This window comes from Oxyura jamaicensis, chromosome 19 (genome assembly GCF_011077185.1).
Source record: "Oxyura jamaicensis isolate SHBP4307 breed ruddy duck chromosome 19, BPBGC_Ojam_1.0, whole genome shotgun sequence".
Classification (NCBI taxonomy): domain Eukaryota; kingdom Metazoa; phylum Chordata; class Aves; order Anseriformes; family Anatidae; genus Oxyura; species Oxyura jamaicensis.
In genome coordinates this window covers 8,498,542-8,524,666 of record NC_048911.1, presented here as the reverse complement: position 1 = coordinate 8,524,666, position 26,125 = coordinate 8,498,542, and the positions used below count along the sequence as shown (strand labels likewise).

General features: G+C 36.4%; 1 long non-coding RNA gene across 1 annotated transcript in view; it reads right to left on the bottom strand.

Moving 5' to 3' along the window:
- Positions 1 to 384: 384 nt before the first annotated feature.
- LOC118176260 overlaps positions 385 to 26,125 on the bottom strand; it is a 38,592-nt gene continuing 12,851 nt past the window's right edge. The window contains exons 4-8 of the long non-coding RNA XR_004755318.1: positions 24,346 to 24,393; positions 20,058 to 20,853; positions 7,882 to 9,589; positions 5,511 to 5,652; positions 385 to 669 (exon numbers count right to left, since the gene is read on the bottom strand). This is a non-coding gene — a long non-coding RNA (uncharacterized LOC118176260). The remainder of the gene's footprint in view (positions 670 to 5,510; positions 5,653 to 7,881; positions 9,590 to 20,057; positions 20,854 to 24,345; positions 24,394 to 26,125) is intronic.

Below are 26,125 nucleotides of genomic sequence, written 5' to 3'. Positions count from 1 at the left end.
GAGAAGATTAATCTAGTGTGTAACACAGGTTTTGGCACCGATTCACTTCACAGTTTTGAGGAACCCAGCTTCTAGGTCTCAGTTTACCTATTTGTAAAGTGTATTTTGAGATCCGGTTCATTAGTACTTACATATTAATCACAATAAATACCTATGCAGTACCCCAGCACAGTCAAGCACAGAACATAATTTCTCCAGTAAACATAAATACAGGATGATGAATGAAGAAAACACTGATGAAAGAGGAAACAAAACTAACAAATCAACTAGAGATTTGTTTTAAGAGTCATTCCCTTCCTGTGTCATATGTGAGTTACAGAACCTTCAAGTCACCAGCTTTCCTAATTACACGCACGGCACTAAATAACGTTAAGACACACCAGATAACAGTCATATGCATTTATGGAAAATTTTGGACCTGAAACATAGCTTGCCCTTTGCTTGCAGTACATACTATTTGAGAAATAAAGCCTCCTTAAAAAAAGAGGGAGGAGGCAAATTAAAAATAAAATTAAAAAAGGGAAAATGTTATTGAAAATATGCTTTCTATTTTTCAGATAGGTTCTTACATAGTTCTCATCTCTGCAACTTCCAGAAGTGCATTAAGCTGCATAATTAGCATCTGTCACATGTAGCCTTTTCTTCCCTCTTCTTCTCCCTAGAGGCGAACTGCATGAAGAAAATTTAATATAAATTTTAGTATATACATTGTGCGATGCATTCATATTACGAATGATATAGTCAAGCGAGTTTGTGCTCATTCTAAGGTTAATCTTTCTGTAATATAAACTTTGCCATTAAAAAAAAAAGAAAGGTACTGTTCCAATTTAAAAATTAACTAGTGTTTTGGAAAGAACGATAGTGGGGGCGGGGGTGAGATGATCAGCATTGCATCAGATTTAAACCAATGGAATTGTTGGGAACTGGGCAGTTAACACTGTAGTCACTCGACCTGGTATTAAATCCTTACACTCTCATACAGTCACTCTGAAATATATTTCCCAAAGTAGCAAGGGATGGATAGTTTTTCCCTTTAGTCATATGTATTTATTTTGACAAGAATGCTATTTTGAAAAACACCAAAGCAAAAAGCAGGATTTTATATATAGTTTGCATTTCTAGTATCTTCTTGTTTGTATTGCTTTTTCATTCACACTGAAAGAGACTCCCCTGTTGAATATGAAAAGTCAATGGTCTACAGCATCTCCTAGCACATCTCTCTGTGGACAAACTTAAAAAGAAAATGCTACCTTTTAGAAGTAAAGACTAAAAAGAAAGAAATGCAGCTTAAGGACAATAGCAACATGAAAAACAATGACATTATTTAGCCTCTTATTTCTATTCAGACTCTCTCCTAGTTTTGCACAGTATTTATTTTCTACTTAATTAGTTCAAAGAAAATTGAGATTATAGGATTGAACATATTGCCAGCAACCTGAGGTATGAAGTGCAGACTGAATGCTTAAACTTCAGCTACTGAGGTGGTAATTACTGTAATTGGTCCATGTGAAGCAAATACATCAAGAAGTATAGAGTTCAAACTCATGCCAGCCAGTCTCCAGTTGGCACAGGGAGTTCCATCAGGAGGATACAGCGGTCTCAGCAGGACTTATTATGGGCAACTGTTCAACAGTTCTCTTCTCCAAATGGTTTCAAGGGGACTTGGGTGGGAAGAAAGACAATTTTTAACAAATTAAACTACCTAAAAATGGCTGGATGCCCAGAGCCACCTAGTCTGCATTAGTCACTACTACCAAACAATTTTTAAAAGGAGATTAAAAATATCATTGCTGCAAAGAAACGTCTATCAGGCTTTAACAATGTGATGAGATCCCTGCAAAGTTACCCAAACATGATGCTACAAGTACGCATATAACTGTGTCTAGAGTAAAAGGTACAGCAGAATCTTTACACAATGTGTGTTTCTCGGAAAACAACCAGCTCAAGTTACTGGAATCCAAGTATTCCTATAAGGGCATGCCATATAGCTTCAAGAAATTAGAAGACCAGTTACTTTTTAATTAAAATGACAATAGCAAAACTCCCCCAGGAGATAAGATTAGGGGAACTGTTTATTTCTCATTAGTCACATACTCACAAATCTTATAACATTTGTAAGTTGTCCATAATTGTAGTGTAAAACGTAATTTAGATTTGCACTGAGAGTTTTCACAGGAGACTCCGCTCCGTGCTATATTGATGTTCGGCTGCTTTGCTTAGATATTGCAAAAATGCTTTTTTCAAATGATGAATATGTCATTTTTAGCAGAGGCCTCTAAGAGAAGATCTGAGTTTAACGCATGGCAATAAAAAAAAGAGGAATATGAGAATTCTTACTCTCTTTAGTGTCAGCTTTGGTTAAGATGTATGAATGCACATGAATAGTCTTGTCAGAATCTCTGAGGCTACCGACATTCAAGATCTAACATATTATTACTTCTGACCAGAACATTAGCCACTATGCAGTAAGGAGAATGGAAAGAGAAAAAGATAGGCCCACTCCCTAATCAGACTGAAATTTTTATGTATTTCTCTGCTTGGAAATCTCTGAACAGAACTTCGCTGCTGTGAAAATACTACACTTCTTGTCTCCAATCTGAGATGAATGACTATACATACTCTTTGAATCTGCACCAGGAAAAAAACAAAACAAATCATCAGTGCATGTCTGATCTTGCATCTTCTGCTCACAGAAAGGATTCTAGCTAATTCATTTAAATCAAGTATTGTACGACCAAATATTATGTTCTTGTAAGGGATGTCTGCTTATCAGAAGAAAGGTCCTAGCACTTCCAGCTTCTAGATCTATTATTTACCAAAAGACACTGAAAGTTTCTTTGACTTACTAGTTTCTGATTAAAATAACCTAACTACTGAATTTCGTTAAATTAAGTCATTCTAACTCAAATGTTAGTATACATCAAATCTGGATACCACTACAATGGACAGGTTCATTTGCCAGAAGCAAAAATCTTACAATATGCTTATGGCTGAGCTAAGAGAAAATCTATTTCAGATTTTTTTGTTGTTGTTATTGATAATTTGTTGCCAAAGAAATTGAAATCATTCAAAAGCACTGAAATTAGTTTAATCAGTATGTTTGTCTTTTGAATTTTGAGATGAATAATGACTACCTTTCATTTACAGTGCAACAGAAGAGAATATCCTGTACTTTGCAACCGAAACTACCTTTAGTCCATATTCATGAGTTATACCATATCAGATAAAGAAACTGATTTGTTTGGTGCAAAAAATAAAAGCAGACCTTTACATATTTGAAATGCCACAGATGGTCTTCCAAGAAGAGCATAATGACTGGCAGACAGTACACATCGTTAGAGTGGCTTGGAATGTCTTCAGCAATTACACAGAGAGTGCTTTGCGGGGGGAACCCCTGTCAGCTCTATGATTCTTCTCCTGTAAATAACGGTGATTTCCCTGCTTGGATGCTAAAAAATTGTATATGCTAAAACAAGACAAGGTAGCCAAAGAACTGGAAAAGGAAGCACCTTTGGCCCTCATAAAACTATTCAAAATGAGGCTCCAAGAATTCTGACACCTGAGAAAAAAGATGCAAATAGGAAAAAAAAAAACTGTATTAAGAGGAAACAAACTGGGGCATGTCACTGCAGAACTATTCATCTATAGCCAAGTATTTCATGGAAATGTAATTTAGGAAAAAGAAGATTTAAAATAGGGTCCTCCGGACTTTTAGAGTTGGGAGGTCTACAGACACAACATGCACAATTTCTAGGGAAAAAAAAAAAATACTGAATAATAATCTCCTTCTTTTGGGAAATGAAATGACTCTGCTGGTGATGTTCAAAGAGTCCAAGAGTCCTCCTCACCACGAAACACTGTGGTTACAGTTCTTCAAAGCAGGGGAAAGTGAGCTTTTCAGGGGCTGTGAGTATCTTTCCATTTCATAGACAACCTACTTTACCAGCCACATAAGAATATAACAATATATAAGTATATAATAATACAATTAGAGTTATAATCGAGTAATATAATGCTGATTTTTCATATTACATATGTGGGTCAGAAAATTTAACTTCTCTTCCTGTCCCTCCCCTCTTATCCTACAATTAGTATTTTTTGTTACAAAATCTCCACCAAATTCACCCTGAGTAAAATTTTATGTGGCAACATAAACAACCAAAATGTGTCCTTCAACAATGTAACTTAAATGTTGATGGAATCATAACTGCATTACTCCCTCTCCAATTAGCAGCAGCTTTCTTTATGTTTGCTTATGAAGCGTAAACTGTTCACTTGTCACTACAAAGACCTTCTGTAGAGGACTTAAAAAAACAGCCACAGCAATTAAAGTGACAACAACAGAGGTGGACTGGTCACATTATGACAGAAAATATCCAGCTGTTTCTTTCCAGCAAAAAGATACACCAACTATCTGAAATACTACAACAAAATTTTGTCACTCTATGTAATGGCGATGGATATTCTGGCAAAAAATAGAGATTTCCAAGAAAGGAATATGCTAACACGGAATTAAATCAAACCTCACAGACCAATTCTTTTTCTGCACCATCAGAATTATCACTCATCCTCCTTAACCATGGAAATTTCCCTTTTTGCTGTAACTATAGATACTCTACCCTATCAGAAATTCTCTGAAATCTAAGCAAAATTGGCTTGGTTTTTGTCACCCAAAAGAAGTAAGGCAAAACGTAAGCTGATAGTGTGTGGACAAGTAAATTAGATTTTTAAATTATTTACTTTAGTTGTGTTGAAAAACATTCTAAGAGTTAATTAAGACCACAAGTCTCATTACACCCAGGCTATTACTTATAAAACACTAGCCTCTGTTACAATCACATCTGTCTATGCTGCTGGTTCCTGCCTGTTCTGCTTCACAACAACAATAACGTGTAGAGTTATTTGTAACACATGTAAAGGCTTTTTTTTTTATTTTTTTAAATATATTTAAGTGATTAAAAAAAAAGAAAAGTAAATATTTCAGGTTAGCTTCTCATAATTAAGGTTATAGGGAAGTGATCTGAAATGATCACATCTGAAGTGATAAATAGGTTTGATTTCTAATACAGCAAGAAAGACAGTGAGAAAATAACTGACATACAGAACCTGTCATTCGGGGTGGGGGGAAACCTGTCTGAAGAATCCGCCTACAGTTCTTGGAGAAAAACTGATGAGAAAATTATCAGGAAGATTTTCATTGCTATTTATTTTCTGGACGTTTTTGCCTCTCATAACAGCACAGATATGGCATGTGATATGTATCAGAATTCATCCATGCATTATATTTTGCACATCAAATTAAATTGATTACCCATGACTTTTTAAGCAAATACAAGAATGCAGAAAACATGACAGCTGTTTACACATAGAATATATGGGCATTTCACTCCTTCCTTTACATTTAGGAAGAGCTGTAGATAATGAGCTCAATCATTATACTGAGAATAAATTTCATTTGTGAGTTCAGAAGTATCTCTGGCTCCTTATCTGTTATGTGAACCAGAACTTACAGGTAGCTCATAACATTTGTCTTCTTAGTTGTGTTTGTCTCCAGAGTAATAGCTGTAAGTGGGCAAAAGCTTTAATGTCTTCTTTACATCTTCAGCCATAATATGTTTCATGAACTGAGAGCTTGCAGAGTTAAAACAATTCCTGCAAAATATAGAGGAAAAGAAGAAGAAGGAGAAAAATTATCAAGAAAAACAAAAAACTTCCTTTTTCCTTCCCTCAATTCCCAGAATTCATCTTCAGATTTCCCACCTATAAATTAGGTAAAATAAATTTAGACTTTAATATTACTCTTCTATATGTTTCATCTGATAGAACTGCTTGACAACAAGCTTCTCTCTCTCTGGGAGTACTGTGTAGTGAATTTACTCACATCAGGAAGTATGTTAGAAAGGCATCTAATTTTCAAGTTTTCGAATTTTCAAATTAGACACCAGTGGCATACACTTTGGTGTGACAGCATCAGCAAGGCACAACCTTTAGCCATTCTGTGCTTTTGCAGCCACAGGGACTACCTTTTCACATCAATAGCCACAAGAAACATAAGACTGCCAAAAGTTTTGAAATTAGCAGGTTCTGACTAACCACTACTAAATCCCAAGAAATAATAATAATAGTAAAAATAATAGTAAAGTATGTTCAAGAAATATCAAGTCTAAAGCTTTACAATACCAAGCCAGAAAAGTAATAACTGTAGTTATTTTATTTGATGGCTAATTCACTCTTATTTGTCTTAGAAAAGGCAACTACCCATCACCAGGTCAGAAGGGAAAGTGCCATAACAATTGCTTACTAAGATAGATGCCCATTGCTCCTCTGAAGCCCTAAGCTTTCGTACGCTCAGGAAGCTAAATCCCTGAGTCACTCATGTTAGATACCCAAAACCAACTAGGTTTAGAAAGCAATAAGTACTAGAAATACTATCTGCTTTCAAACACAATGGACCTTTCTGTTTGCAGCAGTCTTGCAGGACTCTAAAATGAAATATAAAAGAGTCCAAATGTTGAAGATTTGAAAGCTTGGTCCCAGAATGACTGCAAAATGCAAGTAAAATGTTAAGTTGCAACTGCAATGTAGAATGGGGTTGGAGTACTAGCTGGAGGTTGAATCATATCACCACTATTTAATGCCATGTTAAGGATAAATTAGAATTCTATGATCCAACCAATACAAAACTGGGTTCTACTTCATGTATCAAAAACATGCTTAGTTTTTTTTTTTTTTTTTTTTTTTTTAACAATAATAATAAAAAGTCTTCTTTAGATGACTAAGCTCCTGGAAGATTCATTGCTGTTTGCAAAGTACTAGGTACAGTCTGAATATTATCATATTTCACAAAAGTGTAACTTTGCAATGCAATTCCAATAAGGCTATAGAACTTGCATAGCATAAAACTAGGGAGAAGGCAAAACACTTCTTGTGCCATAAAGACTTAAAAGATTCAGTGAAGAAATTGATGGAAAGTGCCCCATAAATGCAGATAACTGCAGAGAAGCAGTAACTGCAATGAAACAACAAGAAGGCTGTAAAAATTACAAGACAAGAAGGTGGCCGTAGAGCAGGACATTCCACTTTACATATGGATCCTGAAAAAACAAACTTCTGGATTACAGTATCTGGAAGGACAACAGAGAATGAAAACCTGCTTCATTCAGGTAGAGCAAGAGCCTATGTCAACAAGAATGCTGTGTCACATGCTCGTATTATTACTCAACAGATGTACTTGAACTAGAGAGATAAAAGGGGTACTTAAAGAACACATGGAAGGTATGTGCAAACTGTTTTGCCTCTTGTGCAATCATTTTCATTGTAGAAGTGCACATTAGCTGGGATTCAGAATACCTTATTCTGCAGTAAGTGAAGAAAACTTAGCGAGGAAATAGTGTCAGTACACAGTCACTAGTGTATGCTGAGAAGATGGAAAGACAACCTTGATAAAGCACAAGCACAGATAAAACCAAAACACATATAAATTAGAATACAGTAAGTACACTTACCACTGAAAAAAACTGTAAGTGAATCTCTCTCCTGAGAAAGGCTTTAAGAGCATTTGCCTTTTTTTTCAAATCTACATAACCGTGAAGTTCAGTAAGTGAATATTCTCTTGCAAATAAAGTGGTCATCTTCTTCACTTTTTGGCAACTGCAGTTAAGAACTGCCTTAAAAAAGATCTTGTAAGTAGGTTTTATTCCTGTGAGTAATATCCTCAAAGACTAAGGAGAAAACATGAGCTAAAATTACTTGCACAATCATGTTTCATAACTGTGCCTAGCCGGTGGCATTGGTCCTTCCCTTTCCCAAGTGCAAAAATGCACGAACTTTTCTCTCCCTTTAACTAAGAGGGAAAAAATCTGCTTATACTTGGATACTTACAGAGTTTGGAGGAGCTCAAAACAATGGAGCACTGTGTGCCCCACTCATCACATAGATTCTGAAAAAAAAAAAAGTAAGGAAAAGAATGTACAAAGCATGTAATTACTGTTTCACAACGTAATTTCATTATTAATACGTCCCCTAAGACAGCTTGCACACTACTGCAGTTTAATTAGATGTTAACTGGAAGGGCTTTGAATTTATGAGGTAATAAATATATTTTGGACTAATAAACTCCAAGACTGAAGTGTTTATTTATCTAGAATATAAAGATTATAAAGTTGATAGGAGACAACCTCAGGTTGTGCTGAGATACCTATTGTTTATGTATTTTAAGACCCTGAAAATTAATATTTTCCTCCTTTTGAGAGCTAGATCAGAAAGCCAAGATTGCTGTGGATGTTCCTAAACAGTACTAGAAACTGTCCAGCTACTATATATACGTTCTCACGGGCAGGGATTATTAAAATTTCAGAAGACATCACATTTTTAAGCTTCACCTTTTAATCAATTTGTCATCTCCTGGACTCTTTTGTCCTGCAAATACGCCTTCTATGCTATGCCTTCTGACAGCTGTCAATGCCTTACTGTGATGGGAAGAAAGGACAGGTTTCCTTGTGGGATAACCAGAGCCTTTAGTAGTCTGACAGACCCCCCAGGTCCCCTGAATACTCCATCCTCTCTGTTTTCCTGCTTTTAGATTCACCTACAACAATACAGCATGTGGCGAGCATGCACATCAATTTTAATATCTCATTACATTTTTTCTCCCCTCAACATCGTTCTATGAACTTTTTGCCTAGTATAGCACATTAAGGATTTGGAAACTAACCGTTCACTACTGAGAGGATTTATATCCCAAACAGCTGTGCCAAGAAGTCAGAGGAATCAAACAGCATAATCTATTAACTTGTCCTCGGGTAGTTACAACTAGAGCTTTATGAATTGCCAGAGTCTAGTCCATTTAAACTACATTTCTCTGTCATTTTAAAAGTGCCAGTGTGCCACACAGGCAAGACAGAAGCCCAAATTTAGTTCTGGCACAAGTGTGCATGACCAAAGTCAAAGACCAGGTTGCTTATGCCAAAGCTAAATATAGGCCTGAGAGAACAACGGAGAAAGGGAAGAAAAGCCAGAGCAAATGTTCATGGCACACTCTCCTTGCAAATGAAGCAAGACTGACAACTGCAAAGGGAACCTTGGCCACACGACTCGGAGTGAAGACTGCCACGGCTGTAACGGCCACAACCACGGAAGTCCTGGGTGTGCCAGAAGGACCGTGGCAGGAAGACAAGAGCCAGACGCACCACATCTTTCGTCTGGTAAGGAAAAATCCTGCTTCTCTGAGCCCGTCCACATTGAGTGATAGCAGTATGAAGGTTGCTACTAACGGCTGTAAAGACTTAAAAGTTGTAAGAAAAGATGTTTATTAATGAGCTTAGGTGATCCAAATATAACTGGCCGTGGGTTCAGACAGCTTCCAGTCTGGCTTTGCAGTTTCAGAGCAAAGGCCCCAACACCAAACCCTGAGAAGACTACACAGATCATTAATGGAAGACGATGATGACAGTTGTTTCCAGAGCTCCTGATTTTTAATTCCCAGGCCTATATACTCTCTCCAAATGAACCAAGCAACAGAGCTAACTTTCCAATATTAAATCTCCAGGCAGTATGTTATTCATACAGCTTATGTAGATGTCTTTACCCTCTGGAAAAACAAAGTTTAAGAAAAATGGTTCTATCTTTGGGGAACAGTTTAAGTCTCAGGATAACTACATTAGGAAATCTAACTCTATTACTTTGTATCTTACATTTTATTACTAGATTGGTAATAGGAAATTACCAAATAAAATTGGTATTTTACTTGGTAATTTTTTTCCGTGGGCTTCGTCTAATATGAAAGATGGTGATCATCAAATTTATTCAAGTTTTCCTGTCAACAACATCATTAACCAAATCCCTCAATTTCAAAGTAAATAAAAGCATCTGGGTTTCTCGCACAGCAAGACTGACTTGCATATTTAAGCCTCATATATAGATGAATTTGCACTGGACCAAATTTGCATATTAATGAAGGACTAATTGCTCTTTGCAGTCAATTTTATGCAAATGAATTTACTCCTCTCAGTACAATTTTCATAATGTTCAGAAAAAAAATGTAAAACTTTTTAAAAGTACACAAATGTGAGACAATCAAGGAAGAAATATCATAATGACATCAAACAGCTTTACATTAAATTGTATATAATTCATCTTTTATATTGTTGCTTTATTTTAACAGCCTCCCACAAAGAAATGAACAATTCATAGAATAACTTCAGCCTATTTCCCCTCCTCAGTCTCAAATTTTAACAGCTTGTAACACCCGTTATATTCTTTTCTTTCCAGCTGAAGGATGGAGCCTGAATTTTTAGAGGAAGTTAAATTTGCTAAACAGGACTTTATTTTCTCTCAGTCATCTCATGCCACAGATCAGCTTTGAGATAGCCTTTCCCCCATGATTTTAAGGTAGTTTCCACCCAGTTCTGCATTACTAAGAAAAAGTTCAAGGCCCAAATCCTTCTTTAATCTCTCCCTCTGAGCTAAAACACAATACACTGAGAAAAGGGCAGGGAAGTACAGGGAAAGACAGATAACAACAGATGCTGAGAAAAGAAATGGTGAAATTAGGAAGGAAAGGGGAAAATATGAATACTGAAGGAACAGAAGAAAGGAAGTAGAAATGGAAGGGGAGAAATATGATGACTCCGTGTGTACATTCAGGTCTAGCTAAGAAGGGGAAAATTTAAGGGCTTGGGAGAAAGTTCAAGGCAAAGTAAACAAATGAAAGAGAAAAACACAGCCACAAATGTGCCCACAGAAAAGTAAAAGAACAAGATAAGAATACAAGAAATAAAGTGACAATCAAGGAAGAACAGAAGATCCATAAACAAATAGATAAAAAAGAAATGAAACACACAGTTTCTTTCTTCTGTCTGAACGTAAGGGCAGAGTAAGTGGAAATGCATTAGGAATCTGAATTTGCATGTATAGCCTTCCACTCTCCAAAGACAAAAGCCTTATTTTAACTGTGAAGACTGATAACCATCATATTTATATATATCATAAAATCACTTACAGAAGGCAATTTTAATCAGAAAAGGAATAGCATAGAAGTTATAGCTTTAAATGACTTCAAGACCTTCTCTAGGTGGAAACACATGTGAATATGGTTCAGTCTGCTCATCTGCCACATCTTTGATTGCGCTTGTTGCTCTTCTCTACAGCTTTTGCTGTTTTAACATAACCTTTTCAAGACACACAGTCATCAAGATGCAGATATATGGTGTATTTATCATGGTATCAAAATGTTTTGTGTGTTTTCCCCCTCTCTATTTTCTGATTATTCCTAGCATCCTATTTGACCCCTAGGCATCACAGCATTTAGCTAACAGATCTCTTAGAATGCCAAATTTTTGTCCAAGAGAAGTAATAGTTTATAAACACCAAGGCGTTTCATGATCCAAACAAAAGTCTTCAGATGCAAGGTGGAAGGAGCACAGAAGCAGTGCCAGGAGGTTGCTTTGCAGTCTCTCCTTTTGGTCTTCCCAACCTTGATGACAGAAGCCACAACATTCGGAGCATTTGTTAGGGATGTGCTCCTCCCATGAGCGATCAGGCAATGACTATACGAAGGCAAGACCTACCCATCACAAAAAATCATGCTTTCAGGCAGAAGGATTAGCAGAAAGGATCAAAACCAAGAAGGACAGGGAAAAAGATTTCACTAGCATTAAGAAAGAAAAAGGAAAAAAAAAAAAAACAGGCCACAGAAGAAAGACAGATAGAGTTATAAGATAATAACAGTAACGACTGAAAAGAATGAAAAAACACTATTCCAGGAAAACATTGCAATGCTACTGCTAAAGAATGTTCACCAAGGAAACAAGACTTCAATTTAGCTGATCAGCCTGGAGGACTTGCTATTAAAAGTTATTTGAAAAGAAACTGTGGTTCTTTGTGTACTTTGAAAACACAGCTTTTATTCTGGATTATGAACTCAAAATGTCTTCCTATTTTCCTGATAGAGAAGAATGGAGGAAAATGCATCCTCCTTTATAACTTATGCATATGTCATTTGAAAACCTGCTATGGGCACTCCCCCTTTTTTTTCTTTTTCCAAAAGATGTCTGGTTCAAGTGATTAATGCTGTGTGAATGTAAACAAAGATAATTATTCAAACAAGAACAAGATGTTCCACCCAAAATGATTAGCTTTTTCAGTGGATGAGATTCCTACTTATAATCATCAAGAAAGGTTAACCTGACCAGACTTAATTAGCTACTTAATACAATAATAAAGATGCATACATAACTGGGGAGGAAAAGACTGCAGAAGCAACACTGAATCCAAACAAAATATCTCCATCAAGCACAAAGCCTGAGAAATCACGAGCTGTTATTACATGATTACACTGTTGTAAGAATCCCCAAGTTTTTATAAATAATTTTGCAATTGTCTATGTGGAAATTTGCTTGATTAATAATAACAAACATATATAAAACAAATGAACAAAAAAAGCAAGAAAGAGCATTCTTAAAATTCAATGACAAAATTAACCAAATGATATTTTTTTAAAAAACTGCTTCAAATTCATAGACGAAGTCAGCCAGTTTGTACAGATTATTCGAGGACTACAGCCTTTAAGTGAAATAAATTGCTAGTTTCTTACAGTCAAAAGAACATCTATCGTTTTCTTGGAATCAAGGCTGCAAGGCTACCAAGCAAAGTTCTGACTGAATTAAGAGACAGTTCTCCCTGGTTAAGTGTATTTTAATAGCTGCTTCTCTGCAGAACAGATGTTTTCAACTTTGGTGGATATCATAAATATTAAGAACTGAGCAATAAATTTCAGAAGGCAGCTCTCATTGATCTGCTAGTATTCAATTTTTGAATGAGATAGACTAGGTTTTAGAATAAAAGGAGATATTTGGCAGACATTATGGACACAGTTGATTTAGTGAAAAAAGTATTGTTGTTATTCTCAAAAATTTCCCTAATAATGAAATGAAAGCTTTCTATTACAATAATAAAACAACTTTCAAGTATTTAAATGCTATATATTGGGACTACTTCAAAACATATTACAGTTCAAATAACGTTAGGAGAATTTATTAATCTAGTATCTCTGGATAATATGTGTAGCACTTACAGCATATAGTTGAAGAAGGTTGTATCTCAAGGTGTTATCAAATAATGAGTTTTACAGTGGACCACTGGGCATCAGACCTTCCATTCCTGGAGATAACTTTTTTTTTTTTCTCCTTTCGGTAAAGTTTAAACACCCCTGAAAATAAACAATTCAGTGCAAGCCGATGTATCCAATATTGATTTATTCTATTCATAAAAAGTAACAACATAATGGTAAATTCAATCCATTCAATGAGAAGTTTATGAGTTTAAATATATGAAAAGGGCAATGAAAGCTAATATATAGTGATTAAATAACAATCTGTGAGAAAAAGACACACAACTTTCAATTTCATTATATTGAAATCATATACTGACAAAAGCATGCTTCTGAATTGATTCAAAGGAAGCTGCAGCAATTCGCCTTTTATAACAGCCTGAAAGTTCATAAGGAAAGATTAATTCATCACTTAACCGAAGTATATCTCAAAGTTTTTGATTAGAATCTACACTCCTGAGCCTTCTGGCAGTGCCAATATCACTGAAACAGGGCATCAAATGCAACACCAGCAATTCCGGAATGCAAGGCCATAAACTGTAAATCAGTTTTGCCCTACTTTAAAATTGGTTTAACAATAAAAGAAGAACTTTGATGATTAATATTTAAATAGTATAATTATTCCTTTAGAACTAAGTCCAGAAGGACCCTTCATGGATACACAATGCAAATAACAATGAAGTGAATGCGTTTTTGCTATACCAGGAGTCTTTAATTTATAGGATCCAGTTGAAAGGTACAACACAATTTGTGTGCGCGCTGTGGAAAGAGATCCCACAGAAACTCTTTAGAAGGGGAAGTGCTCTCCCACGATGAGGATGATGCCAGTGGATCCCTGGACAAATCGAACAATAAAGCCTAAATACTGTTAAAGCAGAGAACTGTGAACAATATCCACTATGCTTGCTAAAAATCATCACCAGGCAGCTATCCTGGTGCCTTGGTTTTGAGAACCAGACAAGGGTTATTTTCTTCATTGTTTCTTTTGAAGCGCAGATTTGGGTAAAGTCTCCCTTCCTCTCCTGCCTTTTGTCACTTCAGGATGGGTGAACACACAAATACTAAGATTCTGGGGAGGAATGCCTGTAGTTATGAGCTAAGAATTCTCCCTAAACATTTAGCGAATTAGTGATGTTCAGATGGAAAACTTATCCTGCTCTGGAGGAAGGTTAGATAGAAGGTAAGTTCTGCACCTGCACTACAACTAGGGAATGAAGGGGGATTATAATTGCAGCTGCCAATTTTTGCCAACCATATGAGACACCAGAAATGCAAAAACATTTCCCACTACTTAAATAGATCCAGGGACTACTGTAAATACAGACAATTCTCTGCCATAGCAGAGTAACCTTTGTACATTCAAGGAAGCAGAAGAGAATTATGTCATCCATTTTGACTCAGAATGCTGTTTGTCAGATAAAGCAATTTACAGAGTTACAGCCACCAACACAGGATGAGAAAGCGATAGAGGGATATAGGCTGAACCATGACTTTGTGATGCAAGGAAAGATTCAAAGTAACAGGAGCTTCTCTGATGCAACAGACAGGCTTTAGAAAATCACTTCCAGTGGGGGGATCACATCAATTGCCTGTGCCTACACATACTCTTAACCCATGCCATACTGCATGGCGATTCCTCTACACCGTCAGAGCCTAGGAAGGCTGCACTAAGCACATACATGCTGAACAAGGAACAGACAAACAAACAAAAAGATAACTCACAGCCACTTCTACTAACACGGACTTTGCAGTCCCACTATCATCATTAAGAAATTCATACTGATTAACATCTGAACACTGGAAAATAGTACTCACCATTAATAACAATTGCAACCTTGACTTATTACACTGTATTAAGTTTGAGAATATGGAATATTTATACCTGAATGTAAATAAAGACATTTACATCATCAACAGAGTAAGAAAGTAGTTACGTAATGAAAAGAAGCTGGATTGCCATTCCGTATTTGTTATTACATCCTTATCCCTTGATCAATTTCCAAGGGCCATGTATTAGCTAGCATGGTAAACTGAAAGAAAACTAAATTATAAAACTAAATCGCAAATACCAATTGCTGTTTGCTCAAGCATCATTCATTATTTATACTGTTTCCAACTGAAAAACAACTGTGAATTTTTCCTGTATCTTGTACACATGTACAAACTAAGATACTTTAAGTACACCCAATTATTCTTAGTGTTTAGTGACTTCAGTCCAAAAAGCACATGCATACATACAACTAGACAAAGACCTACAGCTTACAGAGAACATTACAGAGAACATATGGATTAAGTACAGAGAATGAGCGCACATATGCAGGCATTTGCATGCAGCAAAAGTAGAGCGATATTTACTACCTAACGCAGATGGAGAAGTTCACTTTGGAGATCTCTGCAGACTTGTGAAGTCTGGATGATGTGTTTGGAATTCGTCCTCTCCTCTCCACTGCTGAGGTAACTCAGGCAAATGCATGTTGGCAGTTCCTTTAACGAGTCAAACTAACACATTTTATTCAATTATCCTTCAGCTGCATTAAACACAAACATGTAAAACAGGTAGCACAAATACTAAAGTCTAAAATTGTTTTACTCACACATACAATACACAAAGTCTGAATCATTTTGCAATTAAATCTTTAAATAATTTTTACACAAAGTTGGATTATTCATGAGACAAGTTATTTCTTAGCAACTGAGTAACGGCAAATAGATGAAGATGTCTCTAGACCTTTTGTTTTCCATCAAATCAATTAAAATCCTGTCTCCTGGGGCACTGTGAGACCGTGCTCAGAGCAGCTCTGTCAAATGCAGAATGGAAGTTCTCTGTCCAAAAGAACCACCTTATTCCATAGCCTGGAACGAGCACCTGCCTCAACACCAAAGTGCAAGGTTTTCTGACTCCTTGTCCATTAATTTATTTGTTGCTGGACATAAGAAAGGTTTACATCACACCTCTTTGAAATACTAAACTAAACTAATCTCTTTCCATCTAAATTTTAATTCACTACTTAGCTTACTTCAGTATTGCATTTTATCACCACAAATTACTTGGAAGTATATGCAATAAAGAAACTCTATTGAGCAACTGAATGCAGGAAAATGAATACAAAAATATTTACTTTCAAACTTTTATTTTTCTCCAAACTGTTTTTAAAAATGTTTGGTTGGTGGAAGTAATGCGCAGATATTGTAACAGTAATATTAGCTAACAGTAGAGAAAGGAGCAGATCCTTGTGAACCAACTCCATTTTACCAGGCACATAAGACTCAACTCACCTCAGCCTGATGCAACTGCTAGATCTCCAGTATGAATGAGAGCCATGAAATAGCAAAAAAGGCTGGCTAGCCAAATGTATCTTATCTTCTTTTTGTTATTACTCCCCTTCTACATTTTCGACATATCCCTTAATGCTCTTTCCTTTCAGAAGGAAACCTACGTCTCTCAAAATAATATTTACAATCTCTGCTGCAATCTCCTCTATTGTAATTCAGTCTGGATGTTTGTTACTTTTTGTGAGGAATAGTTCTGCCCGAGCTTTCCATTTAGAACAAAACAATTCTGTTCTCCTGATATTCTTCATATTCAAATTATTCCAAAATGTAGTACAGAAAAATGAATTAGGTGAGGGCATAGGGAAATGTATGATCCATACATAGGTGCCACGATGGGCTCACCAGAAACGGATAGAGCCTTGAACATTAGAACAACTTTAATGAGATGATATTGACCTAAATGTCAGTTATCTTCACTACAGAGAAAGAGAGTTGAGTTCCATTTCTTCAGCCTCCACTGACAAATGCTTTAATATCCATTTCTGATTTCTGTTTAAAATACCTTCAGATTGCTACTTCGATATATGGGAATTTCAGAAGCAATCTCCACCTTACTTTCCTGTTGTCTTATCATTTTTACACATTCTCTTTCAATTAATTAAAAAGAAGTCCAACCCCCTTTCTCTTTCTGCCTATTCAAAGACAGATATAACACACCCTATCTTTCGCTGCCTCCTCTCTAAATTAGTAACACTGTTTTTGTGCAGCCTTTCATAAAGATCCCAGTGACAATAACAGCACCCAGTGCAGTGGGTCTGTTGGTTTGTTTCAGGTTATTGCTAACACAGAACCAGATACAATTCTTTCTGTTCTCCACCCCAATGTTAGAGGAAGAAGTGCAACCTGTGGGTACCAAAGGCCATGTCTGAACACCAGGAGCAACGCAGCTATGGCAGCACAGCCCGCAGCCCCTGCCCTCGCAGCTTCCGAGGCACTGCAGCCCATGGCAGGTGGCTTAACACGAGGTCAGCCTCCCTGTGCATGCTGTAAGCACATCACACTGCTGCAGCAACGCTGCATATAGGAAATGGTAACTTTCACGATCAAGATGAGCTATCAATAATCATCTATTTTTATGTGCAGCATGCCATAAATCCTCCTAATTAGTAAACTAGATGTCATCTTTTTAGCAACCAGTCCCCAGCCTACTTCCTTATTTATTTTCTTGAATTCAATTATATTTGCCACCTGCTGGCCCAATCACCTAAATGACAGATTCTGGATGTAAGGTAGGAGCTAGGCCATAAACAATAATTTCATTATAGTTCGATTTAAAATATTTGCCTGCACCTATTTTCTCTGCTTTATGAAGAATGTCTGTGCTACTTCCTCCTCCAGGGCTCTGCTGGCTGTGGGACACTGCATTCCCTGCAGGAGACGCAACAGCAGCGCCCGCGAGGATGCTGCACGGCTCTGTAGCCTCCACCACTGACCCCATAAGAAATCCAACCGAGATTTATGTGGACGCAGGGGACCACCAGAGGCTGAATGAAATGGGGTGAAGTGATTTCCAAACCTGGATAGAAAAACAAAAACTGATGGGGTCAAGAAATACAGTTGGTTGCTAAAAAGGACCCTAGGTAAAATAAAGGGGAGGAAATATTTATTTAGAAGATAAAAATAATAGAAATTCTTTTGACATGAAAAGAAATGGAGGAGGCTGCAATCCTCCTACTGTTATTTAGCTGTTGTGGAGCTCTGAAAATTCATCTACTCCACAAACCCAATGATTTACATTTCTGAACACTTCCCAAATGAAATCCAGCCTGTAAGGTGCACAGCTTGCAGGCAAACAGTTTAACTTCAAGCCTGAATTCAAATGCTTTGTTCAGTGTAACGGACTGCTCTCAAATTTGGTAGAAGTAAATGAGCACTGAAGCTATTCATTGCCTTTAAGGATTAAATGATGAAGAGGCTGGATTGCTATCAAACTGTGAAAGCATACAGTCCTATCGTGTATGAGCAGAAGGAAAGATCAAAGACTGAAATCTGTTTTGGTCTGTTTTGTTCTTGACCAGAAACTCAACAACATCCAAAACACCAAGGCCCTATAGTTCAGGCCTTCAAAGAAACCCACATTTGCCACCTTTTGAAATATGATTTACAAACCTATCTCCAAGAACTTGCTACATCCACTACATGCTGAAGTCATTACACCTGCCTCAAAAAAAAAAACACCAAAAATGTGGGAAAGCTGCCCTTCTGAAACGGAGTTAACAAAACTCTACATTATGATAGGGGACAATAAATGCACTGACCCAGATTGGTGAGCATTTCCCTCACCTCCCACTACTACAGTGCATATGGAAATCCGTGCTGCTTCCTTCATACTTCCAGAAATTCTCTCAATTATATTTTCTTATAACTAGTTAAAAATGCATAAGTACAACATATAACCAGTTATTCTCTAGCAACTCTTCTGTGGTTCTGCATCTTCCACTTGCCCAGTGCTTTCCCAGATTTATTTTCTACCGACTTCCACAGTTTGAAAATTAATGTTAACCCAGTATTAGATAAAATTACAATTTCACCATCATTATTTTGCAATAGATAGTAATTTGGGTGAGTGTGCAAAGCTGCATTGTGTATAAATGAAAACATTAACCAAACTGGAGGCATACAGTCAGTTAATGCCCTAATAGAGCAGCCTTGGAGTGAGAAACTGCACAGCATTTTTATGTAGCATTTGGGAAAACTGTGCAGCATGGGAGTTTTGAACATTAATACTGCAGCTGTACTAAATCTACTGTGTCAGCCTCTGTCTGCAAGCAAACTAGATTTAAGGAAGTACATTTTCACTGCAGCATTGGTGGCTGAAAAATGGTAAACTTGGTTAAGTTCAACAGAAACTTACTTAAAAAGAATAGACATGAATTATGCATGTTAATGCATGTATGCATGTTAAACCATCACAAACAGTTCTGTATGTAGACAATTATGTGACTTGTATAAAGTTTCAAAATATGAATGAAAGAGTAAAGTGTTTTACAATTATATTTTAACATTGTGGCAATTATACAGTGATAGAGAACAATTACAGTGTCAGGATATAAACAATGAAATATATCCAACATTTCCATTGACCACAGTTTCACTGGTTCATGTCCTTTATCTGCTATCACATCTTTCTCTGAATGTACCATAAAAGCTTAGATGGATATCTGAGTGACCCTGGGCAGGATCTGCAGGCATTATTTTGTTGCAATGCTTCATATTTTCCTTTTACATTAGCAAGAAAAAGGATGTTCTGTTGCACACTGAAATATACACAAGAAATATGCCGTTATCACTGTGATGCATTTAAGAAATTTCAACAAATATGCCAACTCTTCTGCAAGCCTTGAACTAGTTTTTCCATAAGCACTAAACAAAGCGTTAGCCTCACTGAAGACCGTGCAGAAGACATTCTGCAGGCTCTTTCTGACAAGAGGCACAGAGCAATACCCTCTGTACAGAGATGTTGTGAATTGTGCAAGATGGAATGCCTGACTGGGAAGTTTGGAGAAGTCTGTATGTGCCCTACTCCACACACGCTGGCAAAAGCTTTGGGCATTTATTATATTGCAGCTGGAGCTCTAACAGTGCTGTAATGTGCTAAATTTATAGGTTCATTTACCTATATCCATTCCCCTTTCCTGATGCTGCTATTCTCTGTAGCTTTCTTTCCCCTCTCACTGGGCTGAAAGGAATCTTTTGTTGGTCTGAATATACCCAGCCATATGTTCCTTGTCCCTGCTCACACAGTTGACATCTCCATTTGGTCTTCTATTCTACAAAGCTACTGTCAAAATTATAACCATGATAATTTGAAAACAAACAAACACCCGAGCAGCGTGGTGTGATGTACTCAGCATCAAAAGGAGAAATAGAGTAGTAGACCAAACTTTTCAAGTTTGAATGCCTGCAGTTACACGTCCAGATCCTTATTTACACATATTAGGAAATCTGTTCTGCAGACAGGCACAGGTCTCCAAGTTACAAGGGCTTTGTGTATCACTCAAAAAGGGGCCTTTTTACATATTTACTTATCTGAGTATTTCTTACTTAACTTCAGGCAATCAAGTCCTACAATTTTCACTTAAACCTTGGTGCTTCAGTTGCCATATCAACAAATATAAGTCTGTTAAGTTGCTAGAGCCCAAATGGCCTTCGGCATTTTGTTTGTACTTTTGAGGTATGAGCACACAGCTGGCTGAAACTGATGGGCAAGACAGTCATTTTCTAGTGAAAACAGGGGAGACACCACACTTGGAGTCAACAAACTTACATGCTTAATCATTGTAACATCTTCTGAAATAAGTTATATAAGAGCCGAAGATGGATAACAGTATTCCTGCACCAGTGTTTTACTTTGTAAGCAGTTCTTGGGTAAGCAGCAAGTTCTCTTGTAAGCAGTCTTGCATTAATTCTTTCTACTAAAGGTGAAAAGTATTGGGTAAGCTAGAACAGAAGGATATTTCCTTAAATTAAAACAATCTTTATCATAAATGGATTTTTATTTGACAGTTTTCAGTGGTATGGGAGTGCTATGATTTAGTTTAGACACTTAAATTCATCTGAAAACTCAGACCATAAGATTTAATGAGTTAAATAGTCTCACCCTAGTCTCAAACTGTATAAATCACAAAATCACCACTCCAAGGAACTGAGTTGAAGGTCTTTGCAAAAAGATGCTAGTGTTGTTTCTCGACATAAGCGCAAACATATTGAATTTTTTCTACCTACTCAAAACTGGTTTAAAGTATGCCACTGGAAGAAAAGCGTACATTGCAGCAAGATAACAAATGTGACTTGCTTAACAAACAACAGTGTTATCTCCCTTGACCAGATACCAAGGAGATGGCACTATCTCTTAACCATATGTTGCAGACAAAGCCCCTGGCAGGTTGAAAGTCAAAGAGCGCGTGCTACCACATATTCAATTATACTATAACTAAACCACTACAAAACAGCCATGTAGCCAACTATGATACAAATGTGAAAGGCACAAGGGAAAAAAATTTCTGTGGAAATTAATTGTCACATTTGGAAACTTAGAGTAGTCAGCTGTAAGGATCCAAAGGTCATCTACACGTTTTCTCCTCTGCTGTGCATCTGACTTCTGTCCTTCCTTTGACTTTACCGAAAATTTGCTGTTTGTGCTTGCTTTCCAAAACAAAAATAATTTTCAAGTTAGAAGTACTCTAATGTTATTCCAGAAACTTTTGCCTTCTGAATTAACATCCCAGTTTCATCTGCGGCATTCAGTTCAGAAACATGCTGCCTCTTCAAGAAGCTGTTGAAGTCTATACCTGATTTTGTAGTAACTAAGGGCACATGATAACCCTAAGTTCAGCAACAAGTCATTCTGTGTTTTGCATAATTCAGTTACTAATTTTTCACTTTCCACGAGCTGCAGCATTAGCATAGCATACTATGCTACTAGCCCCACAAACACCTGGAAACCTGCTTGTTGCTGTTAGTCAGCCTACCACTGATTTAAACAAGGGCAAGGATGAGAAAACTACAGGCAGGAGTTTCTACGTGATGCATATCATAAGAAATTATGTAACGAACAACCATAGTTGTGTGCATTATATAAACATCAGTATCTCCTCTCCAGCTAAACTACTTTTATCAATGAAATCAGAACACAGTGAGCTATGTGTGGGCATAAGCTTAAGGATTTCCTAACGGCAAAACAAGTATTTTTATTTTTATTTAGAGCTGAGGTAAAGAGGGCCTTCCTTGACCCAACATCCTCATGCAAATAACTTCATGGACAAGGAGTTCCTTGACTCTAATGTGACTACTCACTTATGTATACTAATCACATACTCTCAAAGGATTAGGTCCTAAAAATTACCATAGAGATAGCTCACACTGCTGAAAGCACAGTCAAGTTTCTGCAGAAGCTACAGCTAACATATCTGAAAATGTTTTACTCACTCTTTGCATATTCAATTTTACCCGTTATTCTAACAAAATTAAGGAAAAGCTGTGCACCTTGGTCTCTAGAATCGTAAACCTTCTTGAAAATCATGACAAAAATAGTTTCTGCCTCTTAAACTCTGGTGGACATAGAGAGTCTATGGTGATTGCTTTGTAACAGAAAATTGTTAGAGGAGTGTCTTGTCCTCTGAGAGCTGGGAAGTTTCTCGTAATGTCACTTTTTACAGTTATTAATGCTAAAACATCCCATCCTTAGAAATCAAAACTATCAGAGTATGTTGGCTTCCCAGAGAAGGAAAAATCATTTAGTGTCATATTTTGTATTACCGCAGTAATCTCCACTGATTTGTAATATACTTGCAATAAATAGCTTTGAGTTTTAGCTAAACCAAATCGATCGTTTAGGCTGTTGTAGCAGTAACATTTTGCTTGTATGGCATTCAACTAAGAAAACCATGTTAACGTGTATTAATCTAAACATGAATGAAATAGCAGTGTTTCAACAGGAAATAATTCTGCACTCTCTAATAAAAGGCCCCAGACATGTAGAAAAGGTGAGAAATAAAGGGAGCACAGAAGACACATTGCATTTAGTGATGGTCAGTAAGCGTTGGTACGAAAAAGGTGACCATAATTTCTTCAAAATATTGGAAAATATTTCTGAGAGGGACCAAAAGCATGTTCTTGAGCTTTCAGAAGTATCCAGTGTTCAATTCTGTTATACCTCTAAACTGGTGAGCAAGGACTCCAGCAGAGCATCCGAACATAGCCTGAGTTTTCTGGAGTAAAGATCATCACAGTGCTCACCTGCTATCAGATGAGATCCTTCAGATACACTTCTCATGATAAATTAATTTTTTTTAAGAGAAGCAAATATGAGAGCAGTGTCATCAGGCAAAATATCACAAATAACTTTGAAGTTTTTTCCTTTTTTTTCCCCGTGTCTTTTTCTTCTTTTAACATATTTGACAACAAAGTCCAAATTTACAACACTTAAAAATGGAAGGGAAGAAAAAAGACCAAGAAAAAAGAAAACAAACCACACTAGTGCTCTAGGATTCTTTTTGTGGAAAGCTAGAATATGCAAGACATTAAGCGCTGGATATTGATGACAAGGATTTGCTTAGGACATGTCAATGATTTACCTAAATTTAACTCCCAATAACTTTTCTATGAGACAAAAATCTACATGCTGTTTCTGAGGTTCTCTTTCAGTCTAGTTGTTCTATTTTATGCAAGAAACTTTAAAAAACAAAATACTAAACCATCACTTAATTAATAATGGCACTTTTTCCTTTATGAGAGAAATTGACTGGCACAAAATAAATATAAAAGTAACCAATGTGCAATTCCTGTTTTACAGTTCTATACAATAATGTTCTAATTCAATAATATAGTTCGCCATTTTACCTTTTTTTTCCCCCAAAAATATATATTTTTATGTTTGTAAAATGTCGTACACATAATCTAGTTAATTTTATTATTTGATGAACATTGCTTTACTTGTGGGTAAGACTTCCTAATAAACTATCAGATTTGTTAATATTAAGTCTTTTTTGTTCAAAAAGAAATAAAAACACCTTTTATATTGTTAGAAACAGATTTTGTATATTGTCACCAAACTAAAAACAGTAAGCAAATATTAACTTTGTGAAGTGCAAAACAAGCTTTATTGACCAGCGAGGTAAATATTGACTGAACTGAAGCAAATATTTAGGTGCTGACGTTAATGGGACGAATCCCATTCAACATCAAATAAGATTTTGCCTACTATATTCTGTATTTGTATTTATTCCAAAAGTTCTGAAAAAAATTATCTGGAAATCTTTCTACAGTGACAACGCTTTTTAAAAACATAACTGTTTTACCTTAGCAACGGATATGCATTCAGAGGGCCAGAATATTTTAGCATTGGACAAGATGGAGGTTTAATGAATTGTTTTCAAACAGACAGAATGTGTTAACTCACTCACTAAAGTCTGAGCAGGTAACAGCTTCCAAGACCTCTGTTTAACTTGTCTCTAAAAACGTAAACAGAAAGTTAGTCAATTTTCAGCCCCTCTTAAATCAGTATTTGTCTTACTTATATAGTGGTAACTAACACCAGAACATAATCTCTCATATCGTTTCAGTTATAATTAGCTAAATACAAAAATTTATGTCAGACAATCTTAATAATTCAAAAGAAAAGCAGACTTTTTTCCCCTGTGAGTTAAGGACTGTCACCCTATGGGAACACACACACGGAGCAGTTACATAAGTACCTACAGGAAGCAATACGTCATCCTGAGGTACGAACAGCCTCAAAAACACAGCATTCGCTCCCATTAAAGTGTCACAGACCCCCCCCTCAAAGCCTTTCCCACCATAAACCAACACATACGAACCTAGACTAATAAGCCAACATAAAACATAACTTTTAAATATTTCTATCATATGACACGTTAGAACATTCATTTGTCTTTTGAACCTTAAATATGTTAATATCTACCAAGGAAAATGAAGAATAATTAAGGATATAACTGTAAGCAGATACTATAGATCAAATACAAATTAAACAAATCCCTTTCTAGTAAACCCACACAGAGCAGGGTTTTATTTACATGAGAAGTCATTATTCAATAGAACTATTCACACAAGGTTTCACACATTCAGATTAACACATTAGACAGATTGGAAAAAATAATAATTTTGAGAAACTTCAAAGATTCTGTTGAAAATTCCAGCACCTTTAAACACACCCATTAGAGAATACCGATGTCTTACACAGAGGATGATCATTATAGTTCGTCTTCTGACCTAAATACCTTTGTAAGCAGCTCTCAAAGCACCAATTAACGTGCACCTTCTAAAATTCTTCAACAGCTGAATATTTTTTGAGTAATTGTATTTAACAGATCCTTCAATGTCACCACAAGAAAAGACCAGTCCAGATGACAGCTTCTCCACTTCAGCCTAATGACCATGGAAATCGCTCTTTCTTGCAGATAAAGACAGAGGCTGAGCACCCTCCTGTGCAGTGAGCAAAAATTACAACTGCCCTTTGTGGTTCCACTGTCTAGTTTTCATTCAAGGCTCTATCTGCACACAAAACCCAAGACTCTGGGATCTGATTCACCAGTCTTAAAGCAATTATATGACACCATTTCAGTGGAATTACTCTCAGTACAGAATGATTTAACAGAATTCAGCATGTTGCTGTACACAGAGGGCTAGTAAGATTTCTGGAAACCTCAGGGAACAAGATGATGTCACTGCTTTATAAAAATATCTGGTTAAAATTCCTCACAAGTCTGTTGAAAAAGCCTACATAATCAAACTTCAACAGTGAAATTCAGATTCCTCTGCAATCACTCAAGTGATGGGTTTTCAAAACTGGTCTCTATTCTGAAGTGCCTTACATACGGGAGTGCTAGAACTGTTTTCCTGTGCTCAAAATTCAAATTGAAGTGAAGGTTGTATAATTGCAGGAGCTAGTTTTTACAGGGATTGAGCACCTGAAGCTCAGGAAGCATTCAAATTGTAAAGGTCATTTGAGCCTCTTGCTAAGATTTTCAAATCCTCCAAACAGTGTAAACTAAATCCCCTTAATTTTGCACATCTTCCATACTCATGTAACATTTTGTGGATAATGAAGACAACCAATAAAGCCTTTGAATATTCAGGACATTCTGCTATTTTACATACTCTAGCAAGGAAACAAATTTTTACCATATCATTAACTACAATTTCTTTCCATGCCTCTGAGATCAG